Source organism: Onychomys torridus, chromosome 17, assembly GCF_903995425.1.
Source record: "Onychomys torridus chromosome 17, mOncTor1.1, whole genome shotgun sequence".
Lineage (NCBI taxonomy): Eukaryota > Metazoa > Chordata > Mammalia > Rodentia > Cricetidae > Onychomys > Onychomys torridus.
In genome coordinates this window covers 47,427,051-47,443,471 of record NC_050459.1, presented here as the reverse complement: position 1 = coordinate 47,443,471, position 16,421 = coordinate 47,427,051, and positions in this window count along the sequence as shown.

Here is a 16,421-nt window from a genome sequence, read left to right as displayed (position 1 = left end):
ATATTCATATGTATACTATATGTGTGTGTGTATGTGTGTGGTGTGCTGACAATAATAATTAAAGAGAGGAGAGGGAGATATGGAAATGATGTAGATACAGTACTCATGTATGAAACTGTCAAAAATGTTTAAAAAGTACAATTGGTGTGTTTTGCTTGCAGTTCCTATAGGTTTAAATTCCAGCTAACTAAGATACTTTGTAAATTTCACTTTAGAATTTAGTGGTTAAAGCAAATCTGACGAAGAATTATTAAGATTTTTGAAGGTCATTGAATTGATCAGAGATGAAGAAGAAAAGGCCCAAAGTCAGGATATTCTTTAGTTGACTCACTAAAAAGACTCCTTGAGATGTGATATTTTGGTTTAGTGGTGATGCCGTCCTTACATAAAGAATATAGCCTATTATGTGGGTAGACAAGTTGGAAACAGGCAATGCATTTATGAGGATGTAAAATTAAATGCAATGCTCATTACCTTGAAATGTAAGTGTCAGCTACTAGTTTCTCAATTTTACAAGATATGTAGAAAAGACACAGATGTTCTATTACCTATTCCACTTAATTTCCCCCCTTCTTTCCTTAGACATCATTAGCTTCTTCTCAGAATTATAGCCTGCATCTTGGGAAGGATGAGACAAGTGTAATTTCCTTTGAAAGCTTTCCTACTCATTTCCCAGGGAGATCAAAATATTGAGAACACGAGTATTGAATATTTTAAACTATTTTTTTCCATGATAATTTTTTTCAGGGTATTACAAATTTTCAGTGAACTTGATTTGGTCTGATGATCTGCATTCTAGATCAGAGTTTGCTATTGTTAGTTGAATGACCTTTGGAACATTTTATAAAACCACAAGTCCTTCCTGTTCTTACCCCAAAAGCTGGCAAAGTCACATCAGCTCATAGAAAAGGGGGAAAACTGAATAGTTCAAGGAACAAAACTTTTGCAAATAACACAACACCATTTCATATCTTAACAATAGAAGTTATTAACACATCAACCATTTGGATGGTGATTGTGGAAAAGGATACAAATTGATACAAAACTGATAGGAACAAAAAGTGGCAGAGGCTTTTCTATTTCTTCATTTTATAACTAAGAAATGTGAAGCTTGAAGGAGTAGTCTCCCTCCAACAGGTTGGGCTTACAAATGTGGCTTATACAATGTTCTATATGAAAACAGACTTCAACCTTATTTATGTATTACCCATTGATATGGATAGTTTTTATATTTTAAGTCATTGAAAAAAGAATACAAGAATATTGCATAACATATAAAAATTGTTTCAGATCCAAATTTTAGTGTCTATAATATAATTATTATTTGAACACTGCTTATTCTCTGTCACCCACGTTAGGCATCAGTGGCACAGCTGGGTAGTTGTCAAAGAAATAATAAACTCATTCTTTAACTTCAAAGTTAAGAAGGGAGAAGGAAGGGATTGAGCTTACCTTGTTAGAAAATACTTGTTTCTGTGTTACCTTTTTTTTTTTTTTTTTTTTTTTAGAAATCATTCATTTTAATGCTTCATAAATGGATGATAGTCTACATTTACTTTTTAAAATATTGTGCTTTGTATAGTTTCTGTGAAAATGATATTCTTTCTGGGTACTCTATTAAACAGCAATGTAACTAATTTAGCTACTGGAATGACTAATGCTACAAAGATGAAAACTATGTCCACTACCTTTTTAAAGACAGTGTCTGTCATAAACCCATTCCTCCCAATTTCCTATTACTATATGCATTGTAACATTAGTGTGATTATGAGTATATGCATTCTTAAATATCTAAGCAATGGGCTGAAATAAGAAAATACAGTTAGCCAGGCGGTGGTGGTGCATGCCTTTAATCCCAGAACTCGGGAGGCAGAGCCAGGCAGATCTTTGTGAGTTCAAGGTCAGCCTGGTCTACCAAGTGAGTTCAAGGAAAGGCACAAAGCTACACTGAAAAACCCTGTCTCAAAAAAAAAAAAACCAAAAAACCAAAAAACCAAAACAACAACAACAAAACCTTTGTAGGTTGGAGATTTAGCTCAGTGGTAGAGTGCTTGCCTAGCAAGCACAAGGCCCTGGGTTCGGTCCTCAGCTTAAAAAAAAAAAGAAAATACAGTGAAATCCCACAAAGTCAACTGCTGGCCCATTATTAGAATTGAATATAACTGGTACTTTTGGAGAACTGGTAAACAAACATTGACAATTTTCAGAATTAGAAGAAAACAAAAAACAAAAAAACAAAAAAACCTTAGTAATTGCTGCCAAAGAACTAACTAGCTCTAATACCTGAACTTGTTTGATGGAACCATGTCAAGTAGTATTTACAATATAACACAAATTGCTTCATCTTTGAAAGACAAACCCACATTTTTTGTTATTTGTGCAAGTATTAAGTACAATTAAAGTAAGAGCTTGTGTGATTATGCTTCCCATTCACTTCACAATAGAGCCTATTCTTAATTAATGAAGGCTGCTATTGTGTGGCCACCGTATTATTAAATAGGTTCCTGCTATACTTCCAATCACTCATGTTGTATGTTCCTATGAATTCTTCAGCCACACACAATGGATGGCCTTATTAGTTTGTTTTCTATGAAATTATGCAATGTTTGCTCCCAAGAACATTTTGGAATCAGTTTTGATCAATTAAATTATTTAAAACCCGAGAGGTCTCTTTCCTTGAGTGTTGTTATTGGGGCACTATACCATAATAGTCTCTAAGAACAAAGAAACATATTCTTAAGGAAACTTCCTTATTTTGAAATTATTTCTATTGGGTTTCCAATTAAGGCTTTGGTAAAGAATGATTTGTGGGCTAGAGAGATGTCTTTGGTAGTTTGAATGAGAATGAACTCCATGGGCTCACATTGTTTTAATACTTGGTGCCCAGTTGGTGGAACTGTTTGAGAAGGATTCGGAGGTATGATCTTTTGGGAGGAGGTATCACTGGGGGCAAACTTTGAGGCTTCCAAAGCCTCCTGCCATCCCTGATGTGTTCTCTCTTACCTTCTTGTGGTTTTAAACATGAGCTTTTTCTCTCAACATATCTTTGTACCACAATGACGGACTTCAACTCTCTGGAACCATAAGCCCATCAAATACTTCCTTTGATAAGTTGCCTTGCTTATAGTGTTTTATCATATCTACAGAAAAGTAACTAAGACAATGGCTCAGTTGGAAAAACACCTGCCATGAGGTTATAAGACCTGAGTTTGGATTCCTATCACCCACATGCTCTTGCTGTAACCACAGCAGATCTGGGTGTGAGGATTGTAAGACTAGTGGATTCCTAAATTTGTTTGCCAGTCAGCCTTGCCAACAGTTTGAGCACCAGGTTTAGTGAGGCCTAAGATATAAAAACCAAAAACCAACAGCAAAATAAAGCCTGGCCATGCACAATCTTTATCATGTCTTTATTTTAGGAATGGTTCATTGAGGTGAAAGCACATTTTCAAGACATTTAAAATGATTGGTTGTAGTAAAATTTAAGTTGACACACCAAATTCAAAACTTAGCTGTTCACATATTTTGGATTCTGGAATAAATTCTCCAATTCAATAATAGAGTATGGATCTAGGAAAGGGACTGGGAGAGAGAAAGTGGCTGAAAAGAGTGGGAAAGCAGAGAGAGAGAGAGAGAGAGAGAGAGAGAGAGAGAGAGAGAGAGAGAGAGAGAGAGAAGGTCTTATTAATTAAAAAACAAACTCAGACCAAGATATTGGGGTGAAATCAGAAAGATCAGAGAAACAGAACAAGCCACAGCCAACCTCACCTTGCCAGCTTCTCAGCCCATCCTGTTTCCATGAATCCTCAGACTGAAAGCCTCTGAGTCCTCACCTGTGAGGGTCTCAGTTGAACTGCTTAAAAGCCTCTAGTCCCTCGTCTTCACACTTTACATACCTTTCTGCTTCCTGCCATTAAAGGTGTGTCCTTCCGAAGCAAAGACATAAAATCTCAAGTGCTGGGATTAAAGGTGTGTGCCACCACTCCTGGCTCTGTTCCCAGTGTGGCCTTGAACTCACAGAGATCCAGACAGATCTCTGCCTCCCTAGTGATAGTATTAAAGGTGTGTGTGTGTCACCCTTTTCTGACCTCTATGTTCAATCTAGTGGCTGTTTTGTTTTCTGATACCAGATAAGTTTTATTGGGGGTGCACAATATATCACCACAGAGAATAAACAGAATATATAATATGCATGTGTGAAATTGTCAAATAACAGAATTAATCAATACAAAATAATAATAAACAACAACACACAAACAAACAAAAAGAGTCAGAGCCTGAGATTGATACTGGTCACCTGTGACTTTAGGTCTTGCCCTGTATTTTGTCTAAAAGAGAACTCTGAGGCCACATAAGCCATTTTCCTGTTGGCTGGCAAAGCATATTCATCATGGGCAGCCAACAGACAGAGAAGCAGATCTGATGGATGTTTTGGATAGCCAATCCTAGAGGGAAGTCAGGAAGGTCTTTGTAAGAGATATCACAATTTTCAGGCAAAGAGTCAAGGTGTCTTTTTGGCAACCTGTCGTGTTAGTAGCACAAACAGTTAGTGTTTGTTGTTGGAAGTATCTTTGGAGTTTGTCTTCAATAGACAAATACTTCAATGGATAAAAAATGCTCTAGGTTGCATGTTTTAGCTTTAATTCCTTCCTGAAACAATCTACTTCCTTCCATAATGCCCCATCTTCTAATGGTCTCATCTCCCCAGAAGCCATTTCAAGCTGGAGACTAGACATTTGAACACCAATGGCTTACCTTTGGCTGTTTTTGTTGTTTGGAATGCGGTTGCTTTATCATGGCCTTATTTTCTGCCTCCATCAAACCTATTCAAATTTTGAACCAGTTACTGATGGTTTCTGTAATGCTGACTTTCAAGCAATAACAAACACCAGTGGCATTCCAGCAACGAAGATGCATGTAACATCTCATATGAGCATCACCCAATCTGAGCAGGACTTGCTCTTTGACACACTTGGCTCCCCATTTGTCTTCTATTCAGCTACAAGTCATTTAGGCTCTTCTTGTTTATCTTCAATGTTCAGACTCTTAAGTACAAGAGTCATGTGGCTGTTAGTTAATCTATAACCATGTGCCAGATAATTAGGACTAGGAGCCCTGAAGTTTCTTTAAGTCCTGGAGTATCTTTGTGACCAAATAACAAGAGGCAGGTGATGTTATGACAGGTCTTATCCAAGCTTCTGCTCATCTTTTAATTTCTCAGTGGCAAAAACAACAATGATCAAAAGAGGAAAAGATCACAACAAAGCCAGTCAGGTGGAGATGACTGGGAAAACAGATCTTTCTCCTCCCAGTCAAGGGCTGGGAAAATTGATCTTGCTGTTTAGTAAAAGGTATTGCAAAGTCACACAGTAAAAGGTTGGGATAATGGAGGGATGAAGAATTATACTAGTGAGACAATCAGTCAACCACAGCATCTTATCAGTGAGCTTTTCCTGACCACCCAATATAAAACAGCAACATCTTTCCCTGACTCACATTTTATCACTCCAGTCCAGCTTTGTTTTTATATTGTGTGCCTGGCATTGTATAGATCTTGGTCATGGTTTAATCTCTTAGATCCTCTAGGAGATATAAATCGCAAATAATTACATGTCTGTGGGGGCTGAGTAAGCAAGTCAGAACTCTGCTGGAATGGCTTCCAGTATGAACTCTGAGGCAGGAGCTAAGGCTGTAGTTATTGCTTTCTCAAGGAAGCGTCTGAAAGACTCTTTCAGTAGATGGAATCATGTCCACATAGATCACCCAGGTCATGTCTCTTATTCAGTTAACTAATATCTCTCTCTCTCCATCCATCCATCCATCCATCCATCCATCCACCCACCCACCCACCCACCCACCCACCCACCCACCCATCTATCTATCTATCTATCTATCTATCTATCTATCTATCTATCTATCTATCTATCTAAATATATATATTATGAAAAAAATCTTCACAATACCTGGAATTAATGTTTAAGTCAGTAGTGGGGGACTGTAGCCTAGTCAAGCTGACACTTAAAGTTGACCATCAGAGGATACATACAGTTTCTATTTGCTCCTACAGAAAAGGGGCTGAAGGACATGAGTGGAGGGTTTTCCTCTAATCTTTATTGTTCTAGAACTTGGAGTATGGCTAGAACAAATTAAAGAAAGGTTTGCAAAGGTATACTTAGTTGAGCTAGTAATATGCCTCACCTTTTGCTTATTTTTTATTTAATTTTATTATTTTAAAACAGACAAGGTGATAGCTATTATTGTGGCATTTTATAGCAGAATGTATAACTGGATTCCTCCACTCCTTTGTCATGCTTTCCATCCTTCTGGGCCTGATTTGTAGTTCTTCTCACTAACCTCTTTTCCTCTTCCATGTCACATGGGCCCTTTTCTGACCCTCTGTCCTTCCTTCTTTACCCTTTCTTGGTCTCCTATCTGGTTTTCTTATCTTTACTCACAAACCTCAGACCTCAAATTGATTCTCCACTGTTGGATTTGGGTTTTGTCTCTCCAGACTCACCTTTCTATGCAGTACACAATGTGTACTCATCCAAACTCTCAGCTTAGCTATAGCCCAGTTTATTTAATGCATATTCCATTCTAACATTATAACTCTCTGAAAATCATTCACAACTGAGGCAGGCAGTGTCTGTGATCAATGTTTGAATCTTGTTTATAAATACATTTTATTTGGTAGTTACTTTCTAATTTTTTGCTTTGTTAATTCTTCAAGTATGCATCTCAAGTCTTTTCCCCAATACTTTGAGTTATAAATTTCTTCTCAATATATATTTATTTTGTTAGCTTCCAAATTCCTACCTCCCCTTACTCCATCTTACCTTCGTCTTCTGTAGGTGGCCTTTCTATCACCCTGGAGCTTTATCTTTCTACCATGCAAGCAATGCACTTTGAGTTTATGTTTTGATTTCACTTTGCTATTCTTTCAATGACAATTTCCCTTTCTTTGATTCTCACAGCTTGATTATGTCATTAATATAAATGATAGCTTTTGATGTAAAATATTTGCATGCTTTCAACTTCTGTTATCTTACATCTTTTTTATTATAGCCTTCCTAACAATGAGGTGAAACCTCATGGTGGTTCCTACCCACTGACCTTTTGTGCAACCTCTTTGAAGATATGTTTACCCAGGATATTTTCCTGTTTTAATCAGGTAATTTGTATTTTTGCTATCGAGCTTCATAAATTCTTTATGTTTGGAATGCTACTTTTTTATTATATTTGCAAACGTTTTCTTCAGTAATATGGACTTCTTTTTATTTTGTTGAGCACCTGCATAGAAAGTTTTTAATTTAATTCTAGTATTGCTTATTTATTTTTCCATTGGCTGTTCTAGATTTTGGTGTGATAGCCAAAAATTGTTGCTAAACTCAGTGTAAAGGAACATTTCTTCTACTTTCATTAGATGTGAATGAAAGTTGAAAGAGTTTAAGAAAATCAAGCCTGGAAGCAATGAAATAGATAAGAAGAGTGGGTTTTTCTTCTTGTTTTTGGTTCTCTCTCTCTCTCTCTCTCTCTCTCTCTCTCTCTCTCTCTCTCTCTCTCTCTCTCTCCTATCTGCAGCACTCTTGCTCTAGCCAAGAAAAATTTGGAAATCTCTTTATAGCCTAGGTTGTCCTCGAACTCATGGCCACCATGCCTGGTTGAGCAGAATGTCTTGAAGAGTTATTTCTTGAATAAACAATCAAACTGGACATATTTAACTTTTCTAAAATCAAATATAAGAAACTGTAGGAGAGTTATTTCTTGGTCTACAACCTTTTAAGGAATATACTTAAAAGCAACAACAATAACAAAAACAATGTCAATGGTATAGTTTTGGAAAGTCCCCAGAATCCCTTATAAAATGGAGAGGAAAAGGGAGTTAAAAAAAGACTTAGAGAAGGATGTTTTCTACAAAACTAGGTGACAAGATAACTCCCCCAACCACAGAATGTGAGTGGGCAGGACCAGATCCTATGGCTTCATGGGATAATTGCTATGTAAGATGGAAAAGGAGGAGAGTCCCAGGGATGCATGGGCAGACTGCTGTCTAAGATAGAAGAAGAGAAGAGTCCCAGGGATGAATGGAACAAACTGCTGTCTAAGACAGGAAGAGAGGAGAGTCCTGATGATCTTATGAATCTATCTAACTTTGGGTGGTGGCACTGTGCATCACGCCTTTGCTTTTGTTGCCCAAAGAATCTCCTTGAGACAAATGCTACTTTTTTGGAAGAAGGGAAAAAAATCATTATGGATTAATGAACATCAGTGAACCATCTACGTTTTACAACCACTTACAGTGGAAAACATGCTTAATTTCTCATTTCAAGAGATTGGTTCCTAGTTACTTGATTGAAAAGTTAAGCAGCTTCTAATGCTTGCTGCGACACCAAGGGACATACAAGTGATTACCAAGTGTGTCTTTTCCTTACAGAAAATATTAAAATCCTTCGCACTCCCTTGTATTCCTTGGAGTTTGGATACTGTTGAGGTTCATTGGAAAAAACCAATGTATGGAGTTATCCTTTATCCCTGGTTAAAATACAAGCTTGATCCGACTGCAGAGCAATACAAAATACTCCTTTTCGTAAAATTTATGAGGACAGGTCAATCAGCAATATTTTAACAGGTATACAACTTATTTTTGCTGTAATTATTTAAAGTATCTACAAGTAATCCTTTGATTGATATTAGATTTTTCTATTACTTGAGAAGACATATATGCTTCATTCACTCAAATTTAATGTGCCTTATAACTTTACTATATGCTTGCTTACCTCCTAAGAACACATACACAGCTGTACATTAATACTGGATGTAAGGCTCGGCAGTTGGTTTTACATCTAAAGGATGATGTAATCTAATGAATGTTAAGTTGGTATTTCAAATCTGAAGAAGTCTGAAGATGCCACTGCCTGGAAAATATAAATCAAATACTTTTGATACTACATAAAAACATCTCTAAGTGGGATTTTAATCATCACAGATGATACAGTAGGAAAACTCCTTCCCTAGATAGTATAAATATCTACATTTATATATATATATATACATACATACATACATATATACATATATATATATATATATACATACATACATACATACATATATATATAGTATATACATTTAGGTAATAAACTGGGGTTGCAAAAACATTTAGGAGAGAAGATGAAGGGAGCTTCTCATCTGAAATTTTTCATGCTATCTCCCTGAAATGGATTCTGGAAGTTAAGAGAATTAGGTTTAAATCAGAAGTGCAGTTTTGCTTTGCTTTTCTTGTAGATTCAGTGGTTATTTTTCATCAGACAAACTGAACAAGGCATCTAACCCCTCATTTTCAGCTTCATCTAGTGTGCTTTGCACTTTAAGACAATGTCCCAACACTCTTTGGGTGTCTCTTTGAAGTCAATTTAATTCTCCTCTTTCCAAAGGTTTGCTCTGTGCGGGGGGGGGGGGGGGGGGCTGTGAAGCTTGTATTTTACTAGGCAGTGGAAAGGAGCTGAAGAGTTGTAGGGAATTTGTGGAAAAGGAAAGAGAACCTTGTTCTCAGACTAGCAGCTGCATCAATGCTTTCCCAAGAGCAGAATCCCAGACCTCACCCAGTATTGGCTGGATCAATCCGTACCTCCCCTGGTATCTATATAACTGCGAGGAAGGCATTGGGTCCAATCTACCCAATCTAAATCTAATCTAATCTAATCCAATCTACCTAATCTAATCGAATCTAATCTAATCTAATCGAATCTAATCTAATCTAATCTAATCTAACAGCCCTCCAACAACCCTCTCCTTTACCTGTCGGGAAAGTTAAACACAGACCAAAGGCTCTGGTAGTTTATCTTTCCAGGTTTGGCTTTAGAAAAATAGTTTAATTTCCTCAAATCTGTTGTCTGTTTGTAAAATAGTACTCTAATACTTTGTAGTATAGCTCTTATGGTTTATTTAATGATTTAATTTATTCCTACTTTTACATTTTATCTGTTGAGTTTTTTTATTTTTTATTCTTTTAATTGTATTTGTGTTTTAATTTTACATATCAGCCATGGGTTCCCCTGTCCTCCTCCCTCCTGCCCCCCCTTCCTTCCAGCCCCTCCCCTCCATTCCCATCTCCTCCAGGGCCAAGACTCCCCTGGGGATTCAGCTGTTGAGCTTTTTATACTTGACTGGTTGCTACTCTGTTCCACATCCTTAAATTTCCATAATCTGTTTTTGAGTTAATATTTTAGCATTTGTGTAGAACTTACTTTATCTTACTTATGTGAGGGTTATCAAATGTGCTGTATTGACTTGTTACAACAGCTCCATCAGCTATTGATAGAGTTTCATTTTTTGTGTATTATTTAACAATTTAATTTCTTCATATAAAGTATTTGATCATGTTAATCCTCCATTTCTTCTTTCCCCATAAGTCCTCTTTCTATATTCACATTATTTGTTAAATGGCTCACTGAAACGAATTATGATCCCTTTCATGAGTCTGGATATAGGGTGGTTGTATAACAACTTACCAGTGGCTACACCACTTAATAAAATTATTCCCTTTAGCCCAGTGGCTAGTTGCTGTCCATAGCTCTTCTGAGAGGGTTGGGCCTCATTAACTCTCCCCTCTTTCATTATATTCAGCTTAAGGAATTAAAAAAAGAAAAGTATTATATTTATGCAGATATTTGTAACTTATGTTTATTTCTTTATGTTCCACTAGATTTTATATATTGAAGTTTAATCAAAAATGGGATAGCACTAATATGTATAGCCTCTGAACTCATGAGCCAGACTAGCATCCTTAGAAAAGTGGCTTCCCAGAGCTGGCATGCCCTTTATGTAGCTGAGGATGCAGTAAGAAGACATTTTTATGAGTCTGAAATCCAGCCTTATGCTGACATTGAAAGTATTGCCATCTTGTTCATGGATTTCCTGGGTTAACTGTGAGAAATATATTTCTCTTTTGTGTACTTTGTACCCTTGAAGGTCAGAAGAGGGAACCTATATCCTCTGGAATTGAAGAGTTACAGAGGTTGTGCACCACCATGTGAAACTGAGAACCTAACCCCGGTCCTCTGCAAAATCAAGTTTACTTAACTGCTGAGCCATCTCCCCTGCTTCAGATTTCTGTTGTTTATAAGTCACACAACCTGGGTTATATTCTCAGAGAGGCTGAATATACTAGCACAAACTCAGAAGATCTAGCGTTTCCTATGTTATCCTACCTCTATCTATTGTGAAGTGTACATATTACTCACTGTTTCATGTCTTAAATTTAAAATGTTAATCCATGTGCGTTGATTTTGTATTTAGTCAAACTTTTGCAGGTGAACATTAATTTTTCCCAGCACTGTTAATTAAAAAAAAATTATCCTCTTCCAATCCATATTTTTAGACAATCATTTGGCTGTGGAAACATGTCTTTATATCTACTCTCTCTATTCTATTCCGTTGGTCTATGTTTCTGTTTTAATACGAATTTAATATTGTTTTCATTACTATAGCTTTATAGTATCCATTGAAATTAAGTAATGTAATGCTTCCTGCTTTGTCCTTTTTCTAAGTATTACTTTGGCTATCTTCTTGTTTGCTAGTTTGTCATCGGTATTTTGATAGAAATGCACTGAATCTGTAGATTGCTTTGGGTAATACGAACATTTAATAATATTAACTTTCTAGGGCATGGACATGGGATGCTTTTCTAATTTTTAGTGTTTTCTTCTATTTCTGAGATCATTATGTTTAGTTTTCATTGCAGATAAGCCTGTTTGGTTAAATTTATTTCCATATGAGGTAATATGCTATTGGTTTAGAGTAAGTCCAATGACAGTCGCATGCTGACATCATATGCTACAAACTTGCTAGCATTTAATGCTTCTAGAGGATGGTTTAGGTTTTTCTATAATTACATGATCGTGGCATCCACAATTGTGGAAGTAGGACTTCTACTTTCCAACTTGGACATCTTTTCTTTCTCTCTCTTGCATTATTACTCTGTCTGAGATTCTAATATTAAATTGAATAAAAAATAACTGAAGAAGAGGTCACGAATTTGAGGGAATGTGGGTGGGATCAGGGGGATGACAAAGGAGGGCTAGACATGATGGGTTTATGCATGAAATTCTCAAAAATATTTTTAAAAAGTGTTGAAGGTAGATGTTCTTGTCTTGTTTCAGATCTTAGAAAGTGTGTGGAGTGATTTTGCTTGGTCTATTGCTAGATATTGACTTATTTTGTACACTTTGTGTTACTTTGAGGTGAATCCTGTCCCTCTTGTAACTTTTTGTTTAGTGCATTTATTATGAAAATATAAATTTATCAAATAAACTGAATTAAACACAAATACATACTAAATTGTAGCCATAGCTATGTAAACTGCCTCTTTTTTTTTTTTGGTTTTTCAAGACAAGATTTCTCTGTGTATCCCTGGCTGTCCTGGAACTCGCTCTGTAGACCAGGCTGGCCTCAAACTCACAGAGATCCACCTGCATCTGCCTCCCGAGTGCTGGGATTAAAGGTGTGCACCACCACCACCACACCACCACCACCACCACCACCACCACCCAGCTGTAAACTGCTTTGTATTCTGTTTCTTTTTCTTCACCATAACTCTTCTCTGACATCATTGCTTTCCTATGGACTTTTCTACTTCCTGTCCCTCCATACTCATTACTAGTTTGGGAATCAGAATTGGACGACTTGTTCTTTTTATTGGAATTGCCCAGTCACTATCAATTCTGATTCCTTCTTCTCATAGTGTCTCTTCATCCACTCCATAACCTTTGTTTTCTGAGTGCAGGTCACACTCCCTTGTTCACTATGACAGTCATAGCACCTAGGAGGAGTCTGCTTGATGAATGGTTATTTAATCAACATGCCATTGAAAATAGTTTTATAGTTCTTTCAAGTAACTCAATCATATGTAAGCTAAGTAGATCAGGGAGATAAGTAGATTAGTTTCCAGTAGGTAAGTGTCCTGGTTTCCTGCAGTCTGCTCTGTATCTGGATTCCTTGAGATCTAGCACAGGAGTCTCTGCTTTGCTCTTGCTTTGTACCTTTTATAACTAACAGCAGTAATTATGTTGTTAATATATTATTATTATGTTATGGCATCTCCATTGATATTTAATTAAATACAGGAAACAGCTTGCAAAGGCCATAGTCACTTGGGGAGGGAGGGAGAGAAGGAGAGAAACACACACACACACACACACACACACACACACGAGAGAGAGAGAGAGAGAGAGAGAGAGAGAGAGAGAGAGAGAGAGAGAGAGGCTCTGTTAGGCTCCAACTTTACTAGGTGATTTTAATTACTTGGCATTGGGGAGGTCAGCACTGATTTACTTTGTACTTACGCATTACACTGGAAAATTGGATCTAGAAGCAAAGTGGAGTTTCCTTTTCTCACAAGTTGTTTAGCCAAGATATACAATCCATGAACAAGAGTACATTAATGAAAACACTGCTTTAGTACATACCTGGACCTGAATATATTTTCCAATACCCCCAAATACCAGAATATACTCCTTCCAGGTTCATTTGTATATTTAAATTATTTTTATTTTGTATTATTTAAGCTTTAGAATGGGCTGATTTATTTATGTATTTATTTATTTATTATATTTATGTTTTAATTTTACACATCAGCCATGGGTTCCCCTGTCCTCCACCCTCCCGCCCCAGCCCCCACCTTCCCCCCAGCCCCTCCCCTCCATTCCCATCTCCTCCAGGGCCAAGACTCCCCTGGGGATTCAATTCAACCTGGTGGATTCAGTACAGGCAGGTCCAGTCCCCTCCTTTCAGGCTGAGCAAAGTGTCCCTGTGTAAGCCCAAGGTTCCAAACAGCCAGCTCATGCACTAAGGACAGGTCCGGGTCCCACTGCCTGGGTGCCACCAAAAGCTGTGGAGCCCCCAACTGGATTTATTTATTTTTAAGGAATATGGAGATTAGCATTTAAAACTAGAATTTCCTGAATCAATAAACAGTTTTTTTTTTAAATATATTATGCCTATAGAGAATCACCAGTAAATTTAAAGCACCCAGTATTGGCAAGGCATGCTACATTTCAAGGTTTAAGGAATTCATTATTTTAACACTTATGTGATCTCTTAGCCATTACATTGTTTACTAGCAACTACATTGGTATTATTGTAACCATGAGATAATAATATTATGAGGTGAAATCAAGGAAAAGCAGTTTATTCTGGGCTATTCATTACACACCCAATACCTGAGGATAATTGTGTAATAACAGACTACCACAGTGCCAATTGCAGTAAGATGTTTGAATAAGAATTCCTAGTCAGGACATGAGTGACTTCAAAGTAAAATGGGATAGAAGAAGGGAAAATAGAGCACTCACAGCAGATGGATTTCAAACTGAAAGCTGAGTGCCAATAAAAAAGTGTTTGAATGTGATTTCATTGGATAAAAAATAATTTATGATTATTTTTTTCTTCTGAGTATTATCCAATGCATTTATGTCCCTGTAATTTGTAACCTGAATTACATATCTCTCTAGTTCCCATTGCTTCTTGGTTTTCTAGTATTCCTGTTTGAACCAAATGGAAAGGTCCCTACCAGGCTCTTTTAAGAGATTCAGTCTATTAGACCTTTAATTTCCAGACCTGAGAGATAAGAGAAGCCAATCAAGCTGCCAATCATAACTATAGTGTTTCAGAAGAGTTGCCTTTAAACTAAAGGCTCATGGAGTGTGTTTCTCAACCTGTCATACATTAAAACATCTGTATTTAAATACGTTCATTCCCTGCCCATTTAACACACCACTGACCAAATTCCATTACAAAGTGCATGAGTCAGAGTTTGGAAGATAAAGGCAAGAGGAGAGCTTTCTCAGGAGAAAAAGGAAGCAGTTTCTTCTTAATTGTATGACCTGTACACCTACGGAGGAAGCAGGCTGGACAGCAAGTGCCCTGGAAACTCCTGAGTATCAGGCGAGCAGAGCAGATGAACACACGGCTACTTCCTGATATTCTTTACTCCACAGGGTGTAGAAATAGAGTCTTTGATCCTTCCTGGTGTCCTTTCATTTTCTCTTTCATTTTTAACAGAGCAGCACCTCTTTAAAATATATAATATAAGCAGCACCTCAACTTATTTTTGTGTGTGCACATATATTATTATTTTTTTATTATTATATTTGTGTTCTAATTCCACACATCAGCCATGAGTTCCCTCGTCCCCCCCCCCCCCCCCCCGCCCCTTCCACTCCCATCTCCTCCATGGCCAAGACTCCCCTGGGGACTCATTTAAACCTGGTGGATTCAGCACAGGCAGGTCCAGTCCCCTTCCTCCAGGCAGAGCAAAGATGGCCAAACACCCTACCAGTCGTGCTGGAACTCTCATCCAATAACTGATGGAAGTGGATGCAGAGATCCTCAGCCAGGCCCCAGGTGGAGCTCCAGGAGTCCAACTGTCGAGAAAGAGGAGGGACTGTAAGAGTGTGAATTGCTGAGACCTAGATTGGAAAAAGCACAGGGACAAATAGCCAAACGAATGGAAGCACATGAATTATGAACCAAAGGCTGTGGAGCCCCCAGCTGGATCAGGCCCTCTGGATAAGTGAGACAATTGAATGGCTTGAACTGTGGGGCTGGGACCTGTACTTGGTGCATGAGCTGGCTGTTTGGAACCTTGGCCGTTCACAAGAGCACCTCAATTTTTAACAAATACTCATTTCTCCCCCTCTGTTTTTAAACAAGTAGTTACTGAGGATGAACTACATGCTGGACACTGTTCAAGGAGCTGGTACACTGAATACAAAAATAGGCTGAAATCAATGTTGACGTGATGGAGACAGGACTGAGGAGCAGGGTCAGGAACTCTGCCCTCCTGGACTTGGAAACTGTTTTGTTTTATTAGGGAACAGTTTGAAAGACACTAAGATTCCTCTATCTTCTTTATTAATCTTAATTCTGCAGACTAGAGAAGATGAACAGTAATCACGAACCACCGTAGCTGCCTTTATAATTGCTGCTAGGCTTGCCATAGCTGGGATGGAGTGTGCAGGTGCATCTTGTTTCACTGATTTGGCTTGTTAGAAAGTCCACACTTGAAGAAATGGGTAATCGAGTCAGATTTTCACTTGTTCTAAAGCTACTTCTCTATATTTAGATTCAATTTTTATCTTATTGGAAAGGTCACTGATGTTCCATGGTTCGCCCTTTGTTTGACACAACTATCCAAGAAATTCTCTATTATTTTCCCCAATTTCATTTCATATTAAATCAAAGAAGCATCACAATCCCCATTTGATACCTTCCCAAATTAAGAAAATATGTGAAATTAATAAAAAGAGTGTGATAGAGAGGGAGAGGAAGGGAAGACAAAAGGGATAGGTGAGTGAGAGAGAGATAGACAGTGACAGAGACAGAGACAGATGCAGGGAGAGACAGAGAGACATGAGATACAG